Genomic DNA, 23,765 nt, shown 5'->3' with positions numbered 1-23,765 from the left:
TTTTATTTTTGTTATTCATATACTATCTTTATACACACACACTCACACACACACACACACACACACACACATATATATATATATCCAATGTTATTTTAAAGCACATGAACACTGATGACAAGTATAGCTGACTAGTTAACAAATATTTCATCTCTTTAAAAATTAAAACAGTGAGAAGAAATTTCAAAGCAATGCAAAGTCAACCAGCAGATATGTTGCCTTCAAACAGAATCTTCCAGTAGGATGATAAAAGGCCACCTCATACAGTAAGATAAATCCTGTGGGAATTATATTTTGTTTTGTTTTGTGTATATACAGTTTATATGTTTTCTCTTCTGAATGTTCATTTGCTTTAGCATGTAAGAATTCTCTCACTTTTCCTGTGTTTAAATATCTTAACACCTTTATATTCACCATCTGTACAAGTGTTTTTGATTGGCTGTTGCTTGACTCTGTTTCCTTCGAAAGCAAAATTATTTAGAACACTTGATTTTCTAACTTTTAATGCATCACTACCTAATAGTCACCCCAGTCAGGGTTCGTCTTATGCAGTACATCAAATCAAACAAATTACCATCTTTCTCGATCCCTCTGTTTCCATCCGCGTGCTTGAGAATACCTCTCTTTAATTTCTTCTTGTTTATGAGAGAATCAATCCACCATTTCTTCATCTTGTGCTCTAAGACGCCTACTCTGTTGCTGCATGTCTTTCCCATTGTCTTTTTCTTTGCAAATTTCTATAGAGTGAGTCAGCAATGTCAGGGAAAAAAAAGTTTTGGAATTTCTAATTTCTGCAAAACAATGTTTCATTGGTGCTAAATTGGTTGTAAATAGCATGTTTGAGGATGAATACCAAATGTACAACTTCATCTTATATCTTTCTAACTCAAACACTTGGTTAGGCAGGCACTGTGACTGAAAGTTACCTCAAATAAAAAACACAATTATTCTTTCAACCAGTCTCACAAAGTAAACTACTCAGTGGTCTGTTGTTTTGACTAAGCAGATGACCACTCACAGAAGTATACTGAGTATAAATACTAATAAGCTGTCAGCTGAGTCCAGAAGTCACTCTTCATGGAACCTGAGAGGATAGCAAGGAAGGTAAAAAAAATAATTCTGACTTTAACCACACCACCTCTAGCAGTGCTAGAAGAAGGACAGTACTGGGCTAGTGGACTCATGTAGAGGCTCCTACTCTCTACAAGTTCTTAGGAAACCAGCATGAGGCAAGGTTCTAAATGTACACTATAAATCATTTTATTTAGTCCATGGTTGTATCTCTGTGAGTAATATTCAATTACAGGTAGTTGCTTGTAACACGAAAATATACATTTTATGGTACTGCGGGGATGGTTTAGTAGTAAAAAGTGTTTGCTGCTCTTGCAGAGGAACTGAGTTTGGTTTCCATCACTGACACAGCAGCTCCCAATCATCCATAACTGCATTTCCAGAAAATTCAATACCCAATCTGAACTCAGTGAGCATCAAGCATACATTTTGTGCCTATACATATATAAAAACAAAACACACTCATACACACATGAAAATAAAAAGTAAATATGAGACTAATTTTTAAGTGCACAATTTGTTCCCACCCACACAGCGTTACCTTCATGCCTCTTCCTCAGATTCCTTTGACTTAGAATATCCACTAACTGCTTCTGTACATTTAGCTACGTCCTTTATCATTTGCCATAAGCAAAATTTCTCTAAATATTTTAAAATCATTATACAAGTATAATGATTCTTCTATTGCACATAGTGTCATAGTGTGAGACTTATATGACATATAATAATTTTAATTTATTCATATTTATCTACTTATTATTGTTTGGTAAGGGGACATGACGTGAGGTGCTGTTTACTTGCCACAGAATGCATATGGCTATTGGAAAGGAACTGGCAGTTAACTTTAAGTTAACACTTTCCAAGACGGGTCCTGAGAAACAACCTCAGGAGCTTGATCCTGATCCATCTCGTTTAAAGTTTATTGCTTTTATTTGTATTTATATATAGAAGCTAGTATATTTTAAATTTATAAGCAATCAATTTAAACTTAGTTCCAGTATATTTCTTTAATGCTTCCAAACAATTATACATTTCTCTTCTTAAATTGGCATAAAAGAATTCTTTTAAAGTTTGAGGAAAAGGAATTATAGTGTGAGTAGAGAAAAGATAAATAACACAGGAGAAAGGAAACAGGATTGTGTAAGTTAATTCTATTATCTTATCTTTTGGGTTGATTGTGACTCATATGATGAAGTTTCTGTCAATATGATTTTGTGGGTCTTGTAGTAACCAGCTCATGATAAACATCATTTTTTCCTTTCCTTTCCCCTCCTTTCCTTTCCTTTCCTTTCCTTTCCTTTCCTTTCCTTTCCTTTCCTTCCTTTCCTTTCCTTTCCTTTTCTTTCCTTTCCTTTCCTTTCCTTTCCTTTCCTTCCTTCTTTCTGTCTTTCTTTCCTTCTTTATTTTGGTGCTTTGAGACAAATTATCTCTGCATAGAATTGGCTGTGATGGAACTAGCTCTGTAGACCATGAACTCATAGAAACTATCCGTCTATATGTCTGCCGTCAATTGTTGGAATTACATGAGCCACCACTTCCTGGCTGATAATCATCTTTTTAAAGCTCAAACACAGTCCCCCCCCCCCCACTGCCATAAATTATGCAGTCAAGTCCAACATTTGGGAAAATCACAAGGGTCAATATATCTGGAGTACAATGGATAAACCAAACCCTGAAAAAACTAGCTTCATGATCATGGTATCTCCTCTGCCAGATAACTATAGATAAACATCTTCTTAAAGCACAGAAAGGAACCAAAGAATCTATTTGCAAAGACTCTGAATAAAAACAAGACATTTCTCAATGTCTTCCGTGAATGGTCCTAACTTGTTACACCACAGTCTCTGATACATATTGTCCAAACCAAATATCCTGTTTCCTGTAAGGACTAAGGAAGGTTTTTTATATTGTTAAATATTGTGTGCTCAATTTTCTATAGTGGGCCACTCAAAATTGGCAGCCATCCAAAGAAAGCTCACAGAGAATATTCTGTTTTTCAGCTAAGGTATAGAGGAACTTTTTTTGCTCCTGAGATGTGTAAGATACATGTTGCTAACATTAACCCAGAAGAAATGTTAAGACACTGTACCTCTATAGTTTTGCATATCTATTCTATTCAGGAGAATTTATTACCCCATTTAATCTTTGAAGGAAAGCCTATAGAAATGAGTGCTTTACATGTGATAGCAGTCCTTATTGATATGTTATTAATGGGTAACATAAAAGTGTTGGTGTATGTTCTATTTTTGAATGCTTTTAATATTCCAAATATTTTCTTTCCAAGATTATAGTTTAATTGCATTTGTCTGTTTACTTTACTCATTCTAAATACTCTCAAAATCTCTCTCCACTCTCCTTCAATGTCATGACCACTTTTTCACTAGTTGTGTGTGGGTATATGTATGTATATATAGTTTATTTAACTGATATGGGAAGTGGAATTATCTCATCCCCCCCCCTGCAACCCTTGATAATCTGCTGTTTCTATGTTAACTGTTAAAACAATAACAATGGAATTACTAGAGAAATACTTGTTTTAAATTTTTCATAAATAGTTCACTGCCATTTAAAAAGTGTTAATATTTTTCTTAAACACCATTTTTGACATAAAATATTATTCATAACTAGTCATAAAATAATGTTTGTATAAACTGAAAGATGTAACATTTAAAAAAGATTTATGGCTCTCCTCCCTGTATCCATTTATAAACAATTCATAGGTATAATTAATTGCTCTAAAATATGAATGTTAGAACTACAATAAATTAGGGTGGTAGAACAGATTTTCCAAGAATTACATTCCCATCATAATTTAAAACTTATTTTTAGCCAATTATTGCTTAGGTAACTTTCATCGAATTCTTAGGCCTCTGTAATACTTAGATATTTTTCAGTGTTGAAATGGGGTTAATGATGTCTTGGTTGCTTATATGTAGTTAAGAATAAATGACATAAAATGACTAAAGTGCCTAGACTATTTAAAGATTTTATATAAGAACAATTTGAAATACTGCTTCTGCATAATAACCTTTGATTTTTTTCATGTTTTAGAGAAGCAAAGCCTTTTTCACAGTTGGTATAAAAAAAGACAGCCTATCTCCAGATAAGCTCTGGAAAAAGATATGTAATTCTATCATGTTTTCCCCCCAAACAACTGAGTCGTAGGCATTGTCTCATTCCGATGAGAGTCATTTCCAAGAGGAAGTGCAATTTTTCAAATAATTCCTTGGAGACCACATGTTTTCTGAGGATACGATGCATGTCTTTGTCTCCATTGAGAGAGAATGACCGTCAAATATAAGGGGTATATTTGCCTCTGAGTTCCAAGAGGTTATCCGTCAGGGTGATTGTAGGCTCTGTAAAATGTTGATAACAGCCTGTCAGAGCTGGTGTGTTTACATTGATTTTTCATTGGGCAAGCCACATACATATTGTGTAAAGTGAGGGTCTTTTGAGAGCAGCTTTCAGCAATTTGAGCAAATCACCATCACTTTTTTTTAAAATCCAGCAGCTAATACAAACAGCATTCCAAAGATGTCAAATCTTTTTGCAGTTTTTGCTTTGAACAGATAATGTCATAACAAAAATGCAAGAAATATTTGACTTAAACGAGTCATAATTGTAAATTATTTCATAAGAAACCTAACTTTTCAGTGAAAAGGAAAATGGCTATAAAATGAAGAAATTTTGAAGGTTCTATATGTAAGTGCCTGGGAATTGAATTGAAAGCTGGTATTATAACAATCTTTTAAACTAAGATGACACAATACATTGATATATATACATATATATATATATATATATCATACAAGCAGTAATATTTTTAACAGATACTTCTCTCCAAAGCATGAACTTTAGAAGTGAGAGTTAGCTACATCTAGGCAGCAAAAATAGAACAAACTATAAACCCTGGTGAAAAGGTATGGTGCTCATTATTTGACAATACAGAAAACTGAACAAATATGACAGAGATAAAAATCCCAGCAACAAGAAGACCAACTTGCTTGAAGAACGTGTTTTTTTTGAGCGCACAAGTGAGAGAAACTTTTGTTATAAACAGCAACAACTCTCAATCCCTTCCTTTACTCAGCAACTTCTTTGTATAGAGAATAAATACCTACTGCTTTAGAATCATTAAAGCAAAAGGAATATAAACTTGTCTTTTAGAAACCCAGCAGAGCATTCCTACTGATATGCATGATACAATTAACCTATTCCTTATCATGTGTTGACTACTTATAGTTCACTCACACACACACTCCTTCTGGGCATGTTAAATTGAAAATCATTTTGATAAAATCACGTGAATCCATTAACATTAGGAACTGGTACTAATATGTTTTATCTCCTTCTTACCTATTTACATTTTCAGACATTTTCTCCTTTATGAATAATTTTAAATTAGAGTTCAAAGATACAACTAGTGTAATATGTGTATGAGCCTTTAAAACTATCAACATGACTAAAATGACCTCAGCTCTGTTTCAAGGAATTGATAGCATTCCCTGCTGAACGTGTATATTGTCTATTATATACAGAAATATAATCTTTTTTTTTACTAACATGCTTAAACTTTTATTTAGTTGGATGACCTTTAATTGTTTGACTGATTATTATATTTTAGGGGGGCTCCTCCATTAGACAGTCTGCTGGTAAAGAACTTAAGATTAATTAGGCAGTGACCTAGGTGAAAACTAAATACTGCTGCTCTGCTAAAGGAGCATATCAATCAAATGACTCCTAATGAAATTCTTCTGTACTTACCAGTGTCTTTCTCAACGACTGTTAGAGAAGCTTCCTCCTGCAACAGAGAAAACATGTAAATGTCAAACATTAAAGCTTTCAGTGTATAGTTTCGTGTCTTTCTGTTGAAAAATGAGCTAAAATATAAAACTCAAGAGAAAGAAGGCTAGAAATGATGAGTTATTGACAACAAATCCTGTTACTTAATGTTTCTGTATTTAACTGAAATTCTTTTTTTTGTCTCCAGTATATGAAAATATACTCACACAACATTTGAGATGGTCACAATTAAAATGCTGCAGCATTTTCATTTTTTAAGCATTTGTAATAATTTATTGTTTAACTATTTAAATTATGTCCAAGAAATTCTAGAAATTATGGTATTTTTTCTAATTACTCATTTTCTGTCACAATAGAAAATACAGGAGCAAAAGTATGCAAACTAAGACTCTCCCTCCAATCTTGAAGAGACTGAAGCCATATCTACTGCAATTACATAATTTGAAAGTCAATTTGACAGTGAAAAACTTATCTAGACAATAAGAAAGCAATTCAAACAGAATTACTAGCAACATAAGCAAAATAAAACAAAATACAGTTCATTGAAATTATACAGCTACTTGTCACAAAACATAATTTATTAAACGCTTATATCAGCATAGCTATGGAGACTTTGGATGATTGTTCAAATTGTCATTGAGTGTCTGCATTTGAACTCATGTTTGAGGCCAAACATAAAGCTGAAATGAATAGGCTATGTTAAAGTTGGCACTGTTTAAAACACGATGTTCAAAAAGGATAAATATGCAAACACAATATTAGGAAAAGACAATATCTAACATCTAAGGTGTTAGCTGAACATGCAAATCTATTTCTAGTCTTTACATGAGGGAGCAAATAAAATCTGAAATAAAATGTTAAACAAACATGCATGGGACAGGAAGACAAAGAAAAATGAAAATAATCTTGATGAAGCAAAAATGAATCAGAGATATATGTGTTATGAATGTTTTGATATTTTTATGTTATTTTAAGGTAAAATGTGATAACAGCTGAACATTCATTAATTGTTGCTACTTATGTGTGTGCTGTCTATATTCATAAGTAGAAATAAATACTTAAATATATGTAAGTGCAACTGGCTCAGTCTATATATGTGTATGCATATTTTATGACTAAAACTTTGGTGTTGTATAACCAATGGGTATTCCATTACCTGGGAATTATTATTTAGTACGCTCCCATAATTCCTTAGCTGTCTGTTATTCTTTGTCTAGAGTTTGTGCCTCTTAGTCTTTCCCAGTCTACTTTAGCATGCCTATTTTCTTGTCCTTGTTCATATTATATTTAGGTAGTCATGTTTGTGAGACTTCATGTATGTAGTTCTCATAGTCCTAGCAAACAAACTTACAAGGAACTCCCTGAACCTCTGTCACTCATAATCTCTCCACCTTTTCCCCCACAATAATTCATGTAGAAGAATAGTCAAACTTTTCAATTTTTTATACAATATATTTTATTCTATTCTCTTCCCCAAATTCTTCTAGGTCCTGATCACCTGACAAATCATCTATGTGTGTTTTCTTTCTTTCAAAATCAAAAAGGAACATGGCAAAAAGGATATAAAGACAAGGCAAAAATTCCCAAGAAAAATTAAATAATTAACAAAAATCATGCACACACAATACACAAAACCCATCAAGTTTGTTCTATGTTGGCTCTATAGCCCAGAACTTTCCCTGGAGACTAGTGGATTTATTCAGGGACACCATATTGAACACAACTGGTTTTCTCTTCTCCAGAGGGTCTCCACTACAGACAGCTTCTTGGTTATCAGTATGAACAAGTGTTCACTTCTCATCTCAGTGCTGCGGGTCCGTCTGGCTTGAATCAGTGCTTGTACTTCTGCTGAAGTCTGTGCAAGTTCATATGTACCTAAGTCCTATTGTTCCTGGAAGGTATTGTTTCCTTGAAGCCAAACATCACTTCCAGATCTTTTGTTCTTTAATTCTCTTTTTCACATAGGTCCATGGACATGAAGAGCAGAGAGTTGATGAAAGCATGCCATTTATGACTGAGTACTCCAAAGTTTCCCAATCTCTGCATAGTGCTTGCTTGTGGATAACTGTGTTAAATCCCATTTCCTGCAAAAAGAAGTTTCCCTAGTATAGGTTGAAAGAGGCACTAATCTATGACTATAACAATATATAGTTAGGAACCCTGCAATTGCTTTTCTCCATTATCAGAATAATAGTAGTAGCTTTGACACTAGGCTCATGAATAATCTTTTCTCCAGTTCTTGACCAACTTGACAGTGTCATCCATCAGTCCAATCCCATGCAGTGTGTCATAACTCCAAGAAAAAAATGGTTGGTGACTCTCATAACAATTGTGTCACTATTATACCAGTGTGTCTTGCTTGTCTGTCACTTGTAGGGCATAGCACTTGTAGCTTTGTAATATTTGGGGTTATCTTTCTCTTGCAGTAGTGTGCACAGTAACTTACAGTTTCATGGATGCTAGTCAGCAAGAATGAAACTTCTAATTATGACAAAGATCAGTTTCAAATGCAATATCAATTTTTGTCTTTAGCAGTAAGGATGTCATTGTGCAGAAAACAGTTAAGAGCTTTAGCAATAACAATCAGGGTTTGTAGGGGATATCCAATTAACACTTTGGCCAATAATCCCATTAGAAATAACCTATTCCTAGAACTAGACGTGGTACTTGGTTGAATAAAATGTTTAGTTGTCACATTTTTCCAACATTATGTGGAGACACATTTTGTATTGTTTTCACATATGTATATATTTAGGAAGATTCTACAGCAGTAGGTTTTTCAAATGATCTTTAATATCAGCTGGCCTTTACAATATTGCCTTCTTTATGATGTTATCTGCCATCTCCCTTCCCACTTAAATGACTGCTTCATTGTCCAGCAAACAGAACTTGTTTTATTTCTTTATGAATTTTCATCTTAACTTCTAAATTCCACAGTGGTCTCTGTATATGCCAGCTGGAGATCTTTACACTTAGAAAATATTTCTTCTAATGGGTTGCAAATAGTTTAGCAAACTTTTTAAGAAAGAAGGACAGAGAGAGAGAGAGAGAGAGAGAGAGAGAGAGAGAGAGAGAGAGAGAGAGAGAGAGAGAGAGAGAGGAAGTAAAGTGTTTGACAGAAAGGGAAACTCTGTCCTGATATATTGGCCATCAACTGACCTTTACTTGGAGGAAACTGTTCTCTTTTCCAATACTGGAAACTATGACAAATATAGTTTAAATTTTTATTGTAACATGAGAGGTGGTAGATGAACTTTTGTCCTGTGAGGAATTCTGGAAACAAGTTTTGTACAATTTGTGTATGAGAAACATCTTTCTCCAAGAAAGCTGAAACTCACCCATGTATATATCTGAGTGAATCCCTTTGGACTGGAGCCTGGAGAAAAGTGCTCTCATTAGTGCTCCAAATTCTTATAGTGCTTTAATATATTGAGGCATTAGATTTCTCCTGAGATACATTTCTATATTTTACACTTTTCCCCAGGAAATTATCTCTCTCGATGAGATATTAAATTCACTTGCATAAAATATTATAAGGTGTTTTAATAGAACTTTTAATTTCCTATTTCAGGGAGTATAATTCCCCTTTTCCCTTTTAGTCTTAAATATTTTTACCTTCTTATTCCTTATGTAGGCTTTGAATATTATATTTTGTTTCTGGAAGTGTTTTCATAGTTTTAGAGATGTTCTGAGACCTCTTAAATATAATTTTCTAAGTAATGTATTTGGATTTAATTTTCATATTTATATTGTTATTCTTGGATTACTGCTCTGTGTCTTGTTGAGAAATAAATATTAGTAGTCATTTACTTTTCTTGCTAGTAAGACAGACATTTTTCTTTGTGTATGTGTATGTCTTTGGGTTTGGATCTCTCTTCGTGTGTGTGTGTGTGTGTGTGTGTGTTTGTGATTCTTTGCAGTTACTTTGGGTGTGTGTCATTTTTCCTTTATATATTGTATTCTCTGGCTAAAATATTTTAGAAAATCTAACACTAACAGAATATTCATTTTGCTAAACTTGTGTTGTATTGTGTTACAACAAATATTAGTTCATATTTCAATGTCCATTGCATCTTAAATTATTTCTGTCTGCATGTTGCTGTATGTGGGTGAGTACTCAAAATACACATGTAAAAATAAGAGGTCAACTTTAGGCAATGTTTCTCTGTAGCTTTAGAGCCTGTCCGGGAACTAGCTCTTATAGACCAAAATGGCCCTGAACTCACAAAGATCCCTTCCTCTGCCTCCCAAAAGGTGAGAATAAAGGCAATGGATACCACAACCCTGCAACTGTGTGGATTCTCAAAACCGATTTCAGTCATTGGGGCAAATGAACATTACACAGTAAGACACCTAGCCTTGCAACCTCAAGAAACATGATTAAAGTGGCTGTGATCTCATTTAAAGAAGTACGTTTTTTGTCTTGTTGACCAGATCATTCTGTTTCTGTATTGTATCTCTGATATATCATTTTTAAACCTATATTTTAAAACAATAGATGACTTTTCTTTTATGTATATTAAAATTATTTTTATAAATTATATTAACATTTTAAAAATTTAAACATTATAGAATAGTAGAGCTTAGAACCATAAAAATATGCAAATAAAATTTACAAATTGACATTAATCACCATTGTAATGTCATTTGTACAATGGTACTAGTGTGCATTTATGAAATGAAGAGAATGTTTAAGTCTCTGTCATCCCATGGAGAATTGGAAGAAGCTTCAATAAATACAGGTAGAATATATAGTAGTTGTCTTCATATGAAATACTCAAAACACCCTTTCTTTTCTAGTAGATTTTGTTTTTATATATGAATGTATTGTAATGCTTTCAAAAAATAATAGGATACAAATAAATATGACTGCCGTCATAATTATGTCTCTACGCTGTTTTCCTTACACTGTAATAAGGATTGCTTCTCATTATTTATTGTTAATGGTATCATATTTTATTGTAAAAGACTTTAATAAATTAAACATTTCCAAAATGAAATAAACATAATAGCAGGGTTAGCAACATTTATGTTTAAAAATTATATGGTATGTTCATCTGGCCCATTTGTAAGAATTATTCTGTACTTTGTTTTGAATATCTGGTCACCAGCTGGAAGCACTGTGCTATCATGGATTTTAGCAGGAATTTGGACTTAGAACCTTTTACCTGACTCTTTTATCCACTCTTTCCCTTTCTTCTTCTTGTCCTTGACAAAGTGACCACCTCTGGCCTACAATGCTCAACTCAAAGACAGACCGACAACTCTGAAACTAGGAGCAAAATGAAGTCTTTCTTTCCTTGAGTTCTTCCCATATGCACATTGGTGAAAGTGATATGAATGAAGAACAGAACGATAAAGACAGACAAGTGGTATAATTACCGATACTATCTATGAATAGTTATTGATAATCTATTAATAGCTATTAACATTACCATTGACAATAGCACAGAAGTAATGATTGGTATTTTTTCAGTCACTGAAAACAAAACTCTCCTACCCAAATGCTAAGGAACTGTAATGCAGATAATTAAGACTCTCAAAAACAATGGGCATACTTGTTTTTTTTAGTAAATATTATCACCACTTACTTTCAAAAGTGATTGTTTCATTAATTCAATGATGTCTCAACCTATTGGTTAGAATACATATTTAAAGCTTTAGAATCTATAAAAGATTCAGTTAAGTCTGTCTTGATGTTCAATTACTACAAACAATCTTAAACAGACATAATAGGCAATTATAAGAAAGCATGAGTAGCAAGAATAAAAACAAATAATAGCAATGGCTCATGCTCTCTCAGCATGATTCTGTTAAACACTGTCTATAAATAACTAAATAGGTTTTCTAATGTGTTACTACAGAAATGTGCTTACAGAGTAATTTCCTGTGATGTACAATTATAAGCAGACCATGGTAAACTTCCATACCATTTTGCTACATATTGTTTTTTTAAATTAAAGCTCCTTTTCTCCAAATATTGTTGTAGCATTAAGGATTAATGCTACATATATATGTTCATATAGATATGTATTTCATAATATGCACTCCATTTATATAGGTACATATATGTGATTATATGTCTCTCAGTATGTATGTGTGTATATATATGTATATATGTATATATATATATATATATGGTGATTAAATTCAATGGTTTTTGACTAAATTAGAGATGGAATGACATTTACCTTTGGAAAAAAAGGACACATATTTATGCTATTAAAGCAGAGGGTAGTGGGAGAGTCATTTTCAAACTTTTTCCTTAGGTATTAAAATGAAAAGCAGGTCAAATGTGACAACTGACAATTAATGTAATATGATGTATAATCTCAGGAGGATTTTGTGGAAGACTACTCATAATATAGAACCCAGCATTAATCTTAGGGAACTGAATAGGAGAAAAAGTTATTTCTGGCTCATCTCTACCTTGATCTGCCTACCCTGTGGCTGAGGATGAGGCTTCTACCAACTTTGGGGACCCACAGGCATTAGGTCACTCCCAGCCACAGGTCCTCTGTACAGCTGGCATGGCCTTGACTTACTCTTAGTTAACTTGCTTTTACTCTGACCAACACTGTGTCTTCTGTCTTCCATCCCAACTACTTACACTAGTTCTGGCTTCAAAACCAGCCAAAACTACATATTCTGTGCTCAGCCCAACCTGATTCTTGTTACAGCACTCATCCTGTTCTCCAGCCTAGCAATATGGATCCACAAATGGCTTTCAGTCTATGAAAGAAGTCCACATGCTCAGATACCAGCATATAAAAATACAAAAGTGTAAAACATTATGCTTTCACCACAAATCCACTGTATAAATGTTCTGTAATGAGAATTAGCTACTTTACTCCAGGACACAACATTGAAAAGGATCACAATGATCACCAAAGGACTAAAAGGTTTCAAAGAAGACATCAACTAATAGCTCAACAAACTTAAAGGGAATGGGCTTAATGAACTTAAATGATGAGAAATAAAAAATAACCCAAAACATAAAGCAGAGTGGAACGCCAAAATAACTCAGAATCTGGGAACTGAATAAAAGTTTTAAATATTGAACAGAATCCAAGGCTAAATGAAGGAGTCGAGAAACTCAAAATCACAATCTTTTGGGGAACTTATTCTCTTTGATAGGATACCTTGCTCAACCTAAATATGGTAGAGAGGGCCTTGGACCTTCTCCAAAGCAATGTGCCTCACCCTCTCTGAGAATTAAATGGGAGTAGGGGAGGGAGTGGGAACTTGGATTGGTATGTATCATGCAAAAATGATATTTTGTTTCTTTTTAAAAATAAATTAAAAAAGAAAAGAAAGGAATATGTGCAGGTTATGAATGAAGAATACAAGACGCAAAATTATATGTAGAAATTCTACATTGAAATTTGAGAGATAAAATTATCTATGAAAATGAAAATTTAAAAGAGTAGAATGACTCACTAAGAAATAAATCAAATAGAGAAAAAATTGTGAAAGCTGGAGACATAAAATTTAAGTAATGAGCAGAAATATGAGGATTATGGAATGCCATTTAAAAGGACAACTTTAATACTTTTTGAGACATGAGTTAGTATACACACATACAAATTCACATATATGTATATATATAATAATTCAATATTTGGAAATATATTCAGGCTCAAGCCAGAAAAAAAATCTATCAATAGAAATGGCTCTATAGATAAGAGAGATATTAAAATCCATAACTCTCAAGACCAGAAAAGAATCTCTATTTGCCATTAAATTTCTAAGTTTTTCTAGTTAACCATTATTATTTTAAGTACAAAATCATATTTCAAAATATATAACAATCATTAGGTACAAAGGAGATTATAAATGGCATATTTTATTCATATTACAAGTAACAGTATAGCTGAAATTTAATGAAGTAGATATGATAAAATTCACTTGTGGTTGAACAAATTAAAATAAAATTGAGGCTAAATAAATCTATTTAGTACACACCCTGACAGTTTTTTTTTAATTTTTTATTTAATTTTAATTTTTTCTTTCCTCCCCTCTTCCTCCCCCTACCCTGACAGTTTTAAAAGAAAATTTGGTGTTAAAATTAAATCATTTTCCATGAAAATATTTTATTTTTTTCTGTATCTCTCAGATTTCATAGCATTCATCTGATATGTTTTTAAATTTCTTCTAAACATTTCTAAAATTATTATCACTAAAGTACTTATAGTTACATCTAAAGATCAGGCATGATTTTAGTGAGAAGGAAACACATAGGCTAGAAGAGGATGTAATTGGAAGAGAGAATTGCGTTGAGAGAACAGTGAACTTTTGAGCAGCTCTGTGCTTCTTCATTTCAGAGGACATCATAGTCTGTTAATAACTGCACTTCACCATACCCCATAACTCCTTGGGTTATTTTATCTTGCTTTTTATGGCTTTTCATTTATACAGATTGGTAAAAGTTCTATTATATTTTACTCTGGTATTTTTTGCTTCCTGAGGAAACCCAACTTAGAGAATTAACTGTCAAGAGGGAGCACAGCTGAATATAATTTTGTCATTTTCTTGGTTTTTCTCTTCTCCAATATCATCTTTCTCTGAGGCCTTAGCTATAAAGAACATTTGTTAGTGTCTCTCCTAAGGCAACAACTTTCAGTTTCAAGCTGATGTTATCTGTGGCACTGCCTTTTGTCTCCATAATATACCAAATTAGTTCCAAATTGGCTGAAATCCTCTTGGTGTCTACTTTCTAATTGAAATTCCCAGAACCCATCTCATTTTTATTTTATTTTAAATTCTAGTAAGTAGTGACTAACCCTAGGGATTTGTTTTTGGTTTTTTTTTTTTTTTTGATTCTTTAAATTTATTTTGTAGAGGCTTTCCCCTCCTATGTTTTAGATCTTGGATGAACTTAATTGGGGAAGTGTTAAAACTCCTACTGCTTTTGCTATGGCATTTTCCCTTCACCAAGTACCCAATAATGTAAATGACTTCACTGTGTTCACTTATATTAGTATGTACAGACTTCAGATAAGTAGAAAATAGGAAATAAAATAATGTTCCTCTAATTCATAACATTTAATCCATACAGTCTCTATAAAATATGATCATGTTTTTATTATATCTCTTAATATAATATTCTATTTTTTAGAAGACTACTTTGTTACTATACTCAATTGTAATTTTAGTGGTTTATTATCTTTGATTTTTGTGGAGAATTATATTAATTACATGTATCAATGACCATGTAATGGACATGTCTTACAAGTCTATAATATAAAGTCAGAATTTTCCTGAATATGCCTGCAATCATTATCTTTGTCACCACCATTTCTCCAATTGGCTCTATCCATTCTCTTGTACAGTCATCCCCTAATTTACTATAATTTATATTTACATAATATTTATCTACATAACTCTAGGATCAACAATTAAACATGATATGATCTTTTTATTTCTTAGTATGATTTAATAATAAATATCATATAATTTTTAATTGTGGGTCCTAGAAAGCATGATTTTTTTCATATGTTAGAACATGAAAGTAGAGATAGAATTTCTAATGGTAAATGTGAGCTGGTAAAAAAGTACTGGGGAGGAAATAAGGTAACTCTTACTTTAATATATTTCATTTAATACTTTATTTAAGTAATATACATTAAGAAAAATGAAATTGAGAATAGAAAAAACAAATTCAGCACAACACAACAAAATTGTGTTGAAGAAGAAACCCTCTGCACACTGAGTAGGTATACAACCATAGGCCGTTTTACAGTCAGTAATGACTCCAAAGCATCGTCTGCAGAGGTTAGAGAACATCCTTTATCTTGGTATTATTAAGGTTTTAATGAGAAACACTTGAATTTATTTCCTTCAATTTTTAATCTATTTCTTAATCACTCTCTACGTAAGGGATTTTGGTACCTATGAATTGTGAATCAAGATATTTATTCATAGTTAAATTTCAAATAGCACCATATCAATAAATATCCATTTTCATAACCCTCTATCTAAAGAGCTTTGATACGATCAGAGATAAGCCTCTGAAATAGGCTAAGTCCAGTTAATTGGGCAGTAAGTTTATCGTGTTCAGAAAATGTGTTCTAATTGCAGAAGCAAGAAGCACATATTCAAGTAGAAAGTCTCATCAAGTACATGTTGCTGTTCTAGAATATTTCCTGCAGACGTTACTGCGGTTCCTTAAGCAAAAGGCTTTTTATTACTGCAGTTTCTCAGTCTATATTAGTGTTTCTGGTTAATGTTAGATGTGTGTTTCTTAAGGTTTAAACTTATGTAGAAATAATGTAAACTATCTAACTTTCCTAGGGTTACAGTAGCATACACAGTTCTCAACTTCTTAGACAACATAGAAAATTATCAAGAATAAATCATTTAGATATTTGTCTAAAAAATGTTTCCCTTTACAAAATTATATTTTTTACTTTGTGGGTGCTGGGAATTGAACTGAGACTGCATTTGCTTTAAAAAGAAAGGGAGGTCATGGTGTTGTATTTGAGAGATGGTTCAGTGTTAACGAGTGCTTTTGGCTCTTACTTGAGATGTAGACTTGGTTCCCACCATTTTCAAGGGAGGTCCCAACTTGTGTTAGCTATAATTCCATGGAATACTCAGTCTTCTGGCTCTGTAAGCGCTGGGCACATGCTGTCCACACACCAATCATGCAAGCAGTACATTCATGCACCTATGATTAACAAATCTTTTTTTAAAATGTTTTAACCAAAATATTTATTTAAGAGATTATTTTGTTGTGGAAAACAAACAATTAGATAATATGACTAAAAATAGAAATAATAGAATCATAGTGAAAGAGATTAAAAACTTGAATTTTTTTTATATTTTCTGAATAACTAAGTGAAAAATAAAAAAGTCTTCTTTTAATTGCCTTTTTTCAGTTGCCCACACCTCAGCCTTCATGGCTACTCTTGGTCTACTGGCATCTTCTCCAACCAATTCCATATTTTAGTTCAGGATCGGACCTTCCCATTGGCTGCTACCTCAATTATGACATCATTCTCCTTGCAAGCCTACCATCACCTGGTGGAATCTTCTGGTTTCCATGGTGATGCCTGTAAACAAATCTGTATCATCACAGGTCACCTGTGACCAGTAACCAGCGAGTGCTCTCACATACTGGTCACACTTTTCAATCAGGCCTTCTGATCAGACAAGAACGACCAATGATCTGGCTCTGTTGTACTGTGGACAGCTGATATTCTTGCCATGAGCATGTCAGGTAAAACATTACTTTGGATCACTCTCCCCTATGTTTTACTATACTTTTAAGTCTTTTTTTTTTAATGGGAATACTATTGATGTTGTTAGAAATAATTAGATTTGAATGCCACCTTTAGCTGGAGGAGGTGGTGGGTTGGGAGGAGGGGTGGAGGGGAAGAACTGCAGAAAGAATGTAACATGAAATTAAAAAAAAAATAAATTAAAATAAAAGACTTGACCGTACAGACCCAGAGCATAGTGACACTGTCATCTCCCTGAGGTGGATGGAAAACACTGGAGAGATAACAAGTATTCCATATGCCACATTAACCTAAAGCCTCATTCATTGTTTTCCTGAATCATGTTAATAGCCTCATAAAACTTTTGGATACTGTAAAGTACGTTCATGATTACATTGACTAAGCATGTTTTTCTCTATAAGGTGGAAAATTATATTCATGTCTGCAGCTCCTAAACATATCATTTATCTCTAACGTGTGAAAGTCACGATAATTAATTAGTTCTTATTATATACTTTTCAATATATATGTTGAAGTTTTTAATGTTGGCCTTACATTATGCCTTTGAAGGAAATACGAGTAATTTCAATGGTCTCACCACTTGTGTAGATTAGATTGGAGGAAGTAGCGGGTAGGAAAACTCCAAATCTCATCTCCCTTCTGTCCTCCAAATGGAATCCTTCAGTCTCTTCATCTCCGAAGTATACCACAGGCTGTACACACACCCCATCTAGTGGACAGCACAGAACTTCTCCTGCAAACATCCTTTCACCAGTTCATGGCTTTATTCCATGCCCACCCCAGAGGCAATTCCCAGAGAAGCCACATAACACTCCTACCCGGGAAGAACTTAGAGTAAATTGGATCTTTGCTACTTACTCTTATTGTTCATGTCTGTCCTCCAGTATCATTCCCCGCTCGGCAGCAGATAGCCTGTTATGATTTTTCCTAATTCTCCGTACACATTCGCATGGGACTAAACAGTTTTTGGTGGGACACCCTGATTCCTGTCCTCCTTTGAACTAGATGACTCCTCTACCTCTTTTTTTCCCCATTACTAAATTCCATTTCCCAAAAATTGTGAACACATTTTTTTCTCAGAACCACAAACGGTTAGATCTATTAGGATCCCAGAGGGATTTCCTACCAGGAAACACAGAGCCAAAACTCTATAAAAAAAAAAAAAAAAAAAAAAAAAAAAAAAAAAAAAAAAAAAAAAAAAAAAAAAAAAAACAGAGAAGACAATTGAAATGAAAAAAACAAAATACCCCTTCAACAAAGTGCAGATAACAATACCTAGGTTGGAAAATTTTCAAATCAAGATGCCTAGACCCAGTGTAGAAATACAATCAATCTTTTGAAAATCGTGACTGTGAAAATAGTATATATGTAGCTATTTATATTATTATGAACTTGGGACTTGAGCAACATAAAAATTAAAAATAATAATAATAAACTAATTTTATTCCAAAAGTCCATGTTAGCTAAAATATAGCTGAATAATAAAAGAATTACTGGTAGTATTACCATCCCCAATTTCAAGTAGTACTAATATAACTATAATAATAAAAATGCATGGTATTGCTGTAAAAATAGCTATCTCAATCAATAAAATGGGACTTAAAACCCAGACATAAATCCAGACCTGTATAAAGCTGATTTTTGATTTTAAAAAGTCAGAAATACATATTAGAAAAAAATACAGTATCAACAAAAATGATAGTGATCAATTTTTTGGTTGCATTTACTCAAATAATTCAAAGGGATCTATAATATTTATCATCCTGCACAAAACTCAACATCAAATGAATAAACTATCTCAGTATAAAAACAGATAGATTAAAACTGATAGATAAATTGGCACCATGAAACAGAAAATTATCCTTCTGGCAATAGACACCCTCATATGTACATAGAAAATGGGAATAATTTTTCCAACAATGTATCCAATTGATAGCGAATATCTAGAATATATAAAGAACACAAAAAGTAGGCATTGAAGTAGCCTAATTAAAAATATGGTCTATATAAATATGTATATATATATATGTGTGTGTGTGTGTACATATACATAAAAATTATCAAATGGAGTCAAATGGCTGGAAAATTCTTAAAGAAAGCTTTAAAATACTTCATTATTAGGGAAATAAAAATAAAACTACATTGAAATTCTGTCTTACTCCTGTCAGATTGACTAAGATCACTAAACCAAGTTACAACTCATGTTGGGAAGGACATGGAGTAAAGGGAACTCTCATCCATTGCTGATGAGAGTGTATATTTGTACATCCATTATCAAAATCAGTGCTGTGGTTGTTCAGGAAGATGGGAATATATCTACCTCAAGCATGAGCCCCACCACTCTTTGGTGTGTAGCCGTGTATTACTTCATGCCATGACAGGGACACTTTCTCAGTCATGTCCGTTGTTTTTCAAGTCATAGTAGTGAGAAAATGAAAAGTACCTAGAACTTTCTCAACAGAAGACTGGGTAAATAAAATGTTATACATTCTAAATAACAGAGAATTACTTAGCTGTTATAGGAAAAAGAAACTCTGACTCATGGGAAAATGGAGAGAATTAAGCAAAAAAAAAATCATCCTGATTGAGGTAACTTAGACTCAGAAAGACAAATATAGTATATAGTTGTTTGTATATAAATATTAGTTGTTAAATCAATCATAAGCAAGCTACCATCCATTGAGCCCACAGAGGTTAGACCTAGAGCAAGAGACTATGGGATGAGCATATATCTCCATAACAGAGTAAATAGAATAGATATCTTCATTACTTGAGAATGAATATTTTGTTTCTTTCTGATAGCCTCACTCAGGAAACAAACTACTTTTAAAATTAGGCTCCATGGGTAGCTGTGGAGTGCCAATAGAAAGTGAATTAAATAGCAGACTTAGAGGTTCCTTATGTCATAATTTGTGTCAAGGCTCTTTTGTAGTAAGGAGTTGCGGGCAGGCCTGCTTCTCATCCCGCCCTGCTTCTGCATAGCTAGCTTATGCCTTGAAATAACAAAACACAAACTGTATTCATTTAAACACAGACTGGCCCATTAGTTCCAGCCTCTTATTGTCTAATTCTCACATCTTAATTTAACCCATATTTAGTAATGTGTGTAGTACCACAAGGTGGTGTCTTACCTGGAAAGATTCAGCATGTTTGACCTGGTGGCTGGCTCCATGGCGACTGTCTCAGAGAGGAGAGGCAGGGCAATTGCCCGAGGCATCTGCCTCACTCCCAGCATCCTGTTCTGTCTACTCCACCCACCTATGTTCTAACCTATCAGGCCAAGCAGTTTCTTTATTAATTAACCAATGAAACAACAGATAGATAGAAACTCTCCTACATCACTCTTTCTTTTAAAAATATTAATTTGTTTCTATATTTTTCTTTTCTTTATTTATCCTACAAATTCTTTGCATCTATATCAGGGCTTCCATTTTACTGTGTTTATGAAATTTCTTAGTGTGCAAAAAGTATGTGTTCTCTGATTCTTGTGCCTTCTCCTGGACTCTTATTCTTGTTTTTTCTGTTCAATTTTGATGACCTAGTTGTTGTTTTGTTTTACTTTATTTGTTATTATGTAAAAGAGGCATCTTTGTTTTGTAATTAGAGACATAGGGACAGAGATCTCCGTGGGAGGGTTTGGGTAGGAATCTAGGAAGAGTAGAGTGAAGCAAACTGTAATCAGGATACATTACGTGAGAAAAAAAAAACTCTTTTAAATAAAAGGAATATAGTAGTACATTGTTATAGCTTTCAAAACTAAATTGTAGTTATACTAATTTCTTAGGACAAAAAGGTTTCATTTTTTTTCCTCTAATTTGATTTCATGAATTCTTACCTCAATACTAAACTAGCACAAAGCAAAAAAAGTAAAAATAAATTTCCCACTAAACCTTACATACTTTAATTCCAAGTTTAATTTATTGCTTATTTTCTAAACAGTAAGATTTCAAACTTCAATCGTTTAATAAATTTTATTCCATGAATTAATAAAAATTGTGTTCAAATATTTTTTTTCCATTTTTATTCATTTTACAAACCAACCACATTTCCTTATCCCTACCCTCCACCTTTTCCCCCCCTTTTTTTAACCCACCCCTGTTGGGACCAGTTGGAGTCCTGGCCTTCAGCTGTTATTCCCTGCCTTCTAATTAAAGTTACTAAAAGCTGTTCCTGCCTAGAGAATCAGAGGATGGGGTTTTCACCTGTTGGCCATTGACTGCTGGGTATTTAAGCCTCCATAGTGCTATTAAAGAGAGGGCTTTTTATCAGTGATTAGACGTCCGTTTGTCTGTCTGCCTCTGTGTGTGTTTTCTCAACCTCCAGCCCCTTGCCCCAAGCTCGAGAACTGTATTGTAGCACATAGAGCACAGATGGAGGCGCCGTGTGCTGCACACACACCCCTATCCACTGCTCCCAAAGTGTAAGGCCACCCCTGGTGAGTTAACAAGGCCTGGGCACATTCTGTTTTGGCAGAGCCAAGTGACTTTCCTCTACATCAAGCTGAGCAAAGCATTCCCCACAGGGAATGGTCTTCAAAAAGCCAGCTCATAGGATCCCAGTTCTACTGCTGGAGGTCCCCAAATCATACCAGGCTACAAATCAGTCATTCACATGCAGAGGGCCTAGTTTAGTCCCATGCGGGCTCTCCAACTGTCCATCATGTTCCCTGACCTCCAAGAAGTGCAAATCAACTGCCTCTGGGTATTTCCAGTCATGATCTTGACACCTCTTGCTCTTTTAATCCCTCTTCCTTCTTTAAATTGGCCTCCTGGAGCTCTGCTGGTGCTTGGCTGTGGATCTCTGCATCTGCTTCCACAAGTTACCGGATGTAGATTCTATGATGACAGTTAATGTAGTCACAAGGAAAGGCCAGTTCAGGTACCCTCTCCACTGCTGCTAAGAGTAATGTGCCCGATCTCCTTTGATTTCGGAAATTAAACAGGGTCGGGGCTAGTTTAGTAGTTAAGGGTACTCAAATATTTTAAATATATCCGGCTCTATGCAGATGATATGTGTATGTTACCAAAACAATTAGAACCTGAAATTATAAAAATCAAAATAAGTCAAAATATAAATAGTATTTATAAAAATACTGTTCTTAGATAAAATTAAATTCAGCTTTTTTACTTTATGATCGTCGTAATTATTTTTCAACTTACTCATTTGAATTACAATTGTTTTTTAATTCAATAATTTTGATGGAGTAGCAATGTATCTCTCATTCCATCATACCATTAGGGCACAGAGTTCTTTTAAAGTGGGGATTGAAGAGGATGAAATTATTTAACAAAGAACTGTTCTTTGACCTTGAGTATAGGAATAGCAGCATGCTCACCACTAAAACCCTAAACAAGCTCCAATATCATGATCACATAAGTCATAATAAAAGCTTCTCCTTACAGAGGAACTGGCTATGGACTTTTCTTTGTCATATAACAAACAGAATGTTCATACAAGCCAAACAAGCTTTATTTTTACAGTGCATCTTAGCAAAGTGTTCTTCTACAATGTTATGGGAGATACACAGTGAAGATTATATATATATATATATATATATATATATATATATATATATATATATATATGTGTGTGTGTGTGTGTGTGTGTGTGTGTGTGTATGTGTGTGTGTGTGTGTTAGATTAGATATAGATATAGATATAGATATAGATATAGATCCTGTTATTTAAGTAAGCCTGCCCATGATTGATATTCTCCACAAAAAGCTGTCATTGATTATGTAAGTTTAACACTTGTCTCACATATGCTTGATAGCCTGTGTGTGCCTCTAATGCTAGTCTTTGCAAGAGTCAAGAGTTAGCTGAAAGGATGACTCTGAGTTTGAAGACAAAGTAAGCTACATTGTAGTACTTCATCCAAAATAACAACAACAAAAACAACAACAACAAAAGTAAAGCCTAATCTTATTGCTTACAGTTTTGGTGAGTTAGCTTTCATTTTCTAAGGAAATCTAAAAATAGCTCTCTTGAGAGGTTACCCAGAGATTAAAACCTCTTACTTCTCTGGCAGGGACCTACGTTTGAGTCTCAGTACCAGCATAATAGCTCCCAGCCATCTGTAAAACCATCTCAAGAGGACATTCCACCCTCTTCAGGCCTTCATGGGATATGATTTTGTGTGACACACAGATATACATTTAAGGAAAGATTGCACACACATATTAATCTAATGAGTAAAAGAATAAAAAGTACTAAAGTTATTTCTAGGCTGTAAGGCATTACAGAAATTCAGTGAATATATTTTAATGATATATTTATTCATTGTTACAAGCTTTTAAATAAACTAAGAACCTTTCTCAAAAAGCTTAGCAAGATACAGTCTTGATATAATATTGAACATCTTAAGATTAATGACAAATACACATTTCTATGTTGTTACAAGTTGTGTGTGAGAACTGGATGTTGTGTGAACCTATTGCAGTGTATATTAAATTTTAATGGCAATAGCAATAATTAATCCCACATCTTCATTTTAACAGGTATGACTTGTACATAAATTAGAAGACCTTAAGTCTTAAACAAGATAGAGCTCAGCCTAATCATTGCTAAGATTTTTCATAGGTGGAGCAGAAGTCAACTATTTTGGTTTTGGGTCATTTTTTTGCTTCTTTATCTTAAATTGGACCATGTA

At 33.5% G+C, this 23,765-nt stretch overlaps 1 non-coding gene and 1 pseudogene across 1 annotated transcript; one reads left to right on the top strand and one right to left on the bottom strand.

The window, feature by feature from the left end:
• LOC119808918 overlaps positions 1–23,765 on the top strand; it is a 125,838-nt pseudogene that overhangs the window by 36,228 nt on the left and 65,845 nt on the right.
• Positions 2,630–2,793, bottom strand: LOC119810957. Its single transcript, XR_005284892.1, has one exon. It is a non-coding gene; the product is annotated as a U1 spliceosomal RNA (small nuclear RNA).

The sequence above is a fragment of the Arvicola amphibius genome, chromosome 3, assembly GCF_903992535.2.
Source record: "Arvicola amphibius chromosome 3, mArvAmp1.2, whole genome shotgun sequence".
Lineage (NCBI taxonomy): Eukaryota > Metazoa > Chordata > Mammalia > Rodentia > Cricetidae > Arvicola > Arvicola amphibius.
The sequence above is the reverse complement of the archived record's forward strand: the minus strand, read 5'-3'. Positions and strand labels throughout refer to the sequence as shown.